Source organism: Telopea speciosissima, chromosome 6, assembly GCF_018873765.1.
Source record: "Telopea speciosissima isolate NSW1024214 ecotype Mountain lineage chromosome 6, Tspe_v1, whole genome shotgun sequence".
NCBI lineage: Eukaryota > Viridiplantae > Streptophyta > Magnoliopsida > Proteales > Proteaceae > Telopea > Telopea speciosissima.
In genome coordinates this window covers 35,894,375-35,898,803 of record NC_057921.1, presented here as the reverse complement: position 1 = coordinate 35,898,803, position 4,429 = coordinate 35,894,375, and positions in this window count along the sequence as shown.

The following is a 4,429-nucleotide window of genomic DNA, read 5'->3' as shown; positions in this document are numbered from 1 at the left end:
AGAATCCAATAAACATGAAATAATAATACATGAAAATAAAGGATTAGGGTCTAGAGTCACGTACTTGAGATAGTTGGCTGCAAAGTAGGATTAGTATACATAATGTAAAAATAAATGAATATAATACATATAATGCACCATATTTACAAAATTTTGCCACTACCAAGTAGACCCTAATTCTAATGCATGAATGCTTGAAGAAATCAGAGTAAAACCTAAGAAATTAATGAAGTTAGGAAAATAAGAAAACAACATTAATAAAACTTAAACATGATAAAAGATTGGATTGGGGTTTTCTGGTCTATCCACCCCATATAGGAATCTTTTAGAGGGTACTTTTTAGACTGTACAATCTAAACATCCTTCATGGATGCGTTGATTTAGAATAATATGTATTATTATGTTTTTATATAGAATATTGATTAAAAAATATGTATAATTGTAGATACTTATGACCGATGAATAGAAACCTCATTATGGTTTCCATTCGAAGCCCCCATTTCCTTTTTCCTCTGAATCAACTGTTACTATTTCCTCTTTGACGAGGCGACGACTGAAACCGTTGTTATTGTTTCCTCCCAAGCCTGCACCCTCAAGTACTCTCTCTCTCTCTCTCTGGAAGGTACTTTCCCCACTCTCTATTAGTATCATTTCTTCCTGTTGAACCTGATGCCATCAGTTCTACAGTCTACGTTTACACTCAGATCAATAGCAGTGAAGGTTTACAGTTCGAGAGAGTGGAGGTGAACTGCATTGGGTGAATCCCTAATTATCTCAATTAGGTACCGTTTGAATCCCTAATTATCTCAGGTACTGTTTGAATCCCTAATTTCTCCGTTGTTCCAAGTTGCAGAGTTATCTAGTTCCTTTTGAATGGTCGATGGAAAAAAACTATGTAGGAGTATATAGTTAGATGAGGGTCTAGGATCCAAAATTTTAATATAATGACTCTCATGGATATGCCCTTCTAAAGACAAATTGTCCGTTGGTCTGGGTACAAGTCAAATTACGATTCGGGCAAGGTATTAGACACTCCAGTCTGCCTGGATTCATCGGTCTTTCTATTGTTTGGCAGGGTAAGATTACATCATGATTTTGGGAAAATAATGTAAATACAAAGAAATCTAAGAAAAAAGGAATGTGAAGAGAGATTTTGAAACATACCTAATGGTTCGGCTACATGGCAAGGCTTAGTATACAAGAAAGTAAAATGATGGCTGTAAAGCCTATATTACCTAAACATGATCAACTCTAGCTATGCATGGGGACAACAGTGGATGCATGAAACTAAAGAATGGTAAATTGTGAAGGGAAATCATGGGCTTAATTCACATACATGACATAGCAAAGGTATGGGAACATGATGACTGAACATATTTAGTATGACAACGATCATACAAGACTGAGATTTAAGGATGCATGGAAGAAATACGCAAAACATATGGAGACATATAAACTCATAATATGAATTAAAGTAAGAGGAGTCTTAAACTACGGGGGATGGGGATAATAGATTAATGCATGCACATGCAGGAGAAATACTATAAGAGAGGGGGAATGTTTGATCACCATCTAGGGAGGTGGGATCATACTCCACTGGAGATGCAAAACAAAAGAGATGAAGGTAAACAATAAAAAATTGATTAAAAAGCAAAGAGGAGACGTATCTAGTTGGAAGTAGATCGAAAATCGAAGGGGTGGAGGTTTCCCTTTTATGATTCAAGAGATTTATATGTGGAGCAAGTATCGACGCTTGTGATGGCTTCTCTTGTCTTTTTGTAAATGACACTTCGTTGTCAAGTACCGAAATCACTGGATAGATACTCTAAGTTGTCATCTTGTAATCTCAAGCGTGGGAACTCAATGGGCAATAGAGGCAATAGGCTAAGGCCAAGTGGAGGACCAAAGACCAAAGACTCAAAGGCAATTGAGTAGTAAACTAAATCAGAGCAAGCAAGGATCCTCCTCAATGTGAGAGGGGGTGTATTTATAGATGTAGAGGGGTGTGTGTACTCTCAAATTCGTGTAAGGATGTTGGGTTTGATCTGGATCGTTGGTAAGGCTTGTCCTTGCATCGACGGTGGGTGTTTGGTTAAGGTAATGGCCAATAGGGTGTGGGCATGTGATTTATTGCCAAAAGAAAAGTATTTTGGTTGGGGTCTAGGGAAACCAAAAACGCATCCAAGTTGCCAAAAATTAGGCTTAGTCGCGAGAAGAATCAAAATCAAAGCTAAACATGACAAGTTTGGGCTTCTCGGAATTACACAGAGTCGACATTGAACTAGGATCAAGTCGACATCAAGGAGGGGTTAGGTCTCCATCGAGTGGTTGTCTATAAACAAAACTTGATATTAAAGGAGATGGCTCAGATGTCGGTGTGAATTTTTTGAATGTCGAGGTAAGGTAGATAGTAGGAATGCTCTGCTCAATAGTGAGTAGAGAGGGCTCGATGTCAGTAGAAGGTGGGGTCGATGTCGGCTCAGGGTCTTCGAATGTTGACTTGGGCTTCGGTGTCAACAGGGAGGATTTGGGCTGTTTGGGCCAAGTTCTATGCTGGGCCAGGCTGGTTCCAACGGGTCTGGGTCAGGGTTAGCCTTTCTAGGGGATCTTGGAGGGTTTGGAGGCTCTGATTTTGGGCTCCGACAAGGGAAATCCACAATCGATAAACAGATTCAGGCAGTGCACACTGACGCTACATCCACAGATACATCGGCTATATACCTTGTTGGGTGCTCATCATTGTCACGGGAAACCTCCGGGGGAAGGACAAAATGAGGTGTCTACAGGTGTTCATCCATGGAGGGTTCGACCAGAGAGAGATTTTGTAACTGGCCGCCGGTGTCTAGAAAGTCCAGGAGTGAAAATGGAGTTTCACAATCAGGGGTTGGGGAAGAAGCGTAGGTATTGAGGGTTCACCATATTAGAGATTTGGAGTATAGAAACATATACGTAAAGAGGAACATACCATATATCGTATAAGGGATAATGAAACCAATGATTCAGATTTAAAGATTCTATATAAAGGATGGTATCACTCTCGACCATAGATTCCCTTACCTAGTATGCTTTCAGAAAATCTTTTCCCTAAAAATTTATGTACAAATAAAATAAGAAAAAATTATGAAACTTCTCTAGGGTAGAATAAGCCTATAAAAGTTTTGATAAAAACAGGAAAATCATATAAAATATGAAATAACCATAGGAAGATGATTCCATGGAAAAAATATGGTTAAAACATGAATCAAGCAGCAAAAAACTTAGGCTACCGAAAAAAATATATTCTGATGATAAAATCAGCACAAGAAAGGACATATGAAAATAACATATGGAGTTGCAAGTAATATGTAAATACCCAAATCTAAATGTAAAGAAAATACATATCAAAGCATGAAAATAAATAAAGTAGAGTCTATATGCATGTAGCAAGTATGGAAAAAAACATATAACACATGGGATAACAAAACAACAAGAGTGTTTAATATGCACATAATCTAATAATAAGTCATTCAACATCATCTTGGGTGTATATGACCATTGCCTAGAGAGGTAGAATCACACAAACCTCTATTGTGTGAAATATCAAATGAAAACAAAGAAAAACCAATGGGAAAGTGTCTACACCCTCACCTCTTCTTGAGTGTGGCTGAGTGTTCAAAAGCTCTTTAGCTTCCACATTTAATTCTTGTCAACAGTTTTTTTTTTATCTTATTTATTAGTCTTTCATTATTACAATCCCAATGCACCCCTAATGGGAGATCTTTGATCTTGACAATCATTGAAAGGGTATTCCGGACACTTCGTTCCATAGGGAGGAAGAGTTTACTCCATGTTCATTTGCTGTTACTCCTGACTACGATGTCTCATCTCTGATCATCAAAAAACTTTTCTCCTAAGTATAGTAGGGAAAATGCTTCTTGCACTTCGACTAGTTTTCAGTCACATGGATTGAGCATTTGGCAAATTGACCGTTGGATAGTTGTACGACATCTTCTATAGGCTATATGTTTATTCATATGGCCTATCCTGTATGGGTTTTCTCTTTCATCCTTCCATAGTTTCTAGTGATTTCATGCTAAATTCACCTCCTAAGACTTTTAAAAATTCATTTAAACTTCCATAATGACACATCATGATGTAACATCCATCTGAATTCTATCATAGTATAGATAATAATGTAGACAATGCATCACCAAATTTGGTTCCCAAATGAATTACCACATGGAATCTAGGAATAGACTTTCGATACAAATGTGCAGTCCAACAATGTTTAACCATTAGAAAAAAAGTTGTATCCAAAAAATTTCCATACCCTATTTAACCTATTCATGAATCTACAGACTATGGCCTAGAATATGAACAAGTGCTCAATTCTAAGACCAAGTTTTCTACTGAGAAAACATAAAATATGGGAATAAGTGTACCAATTTAT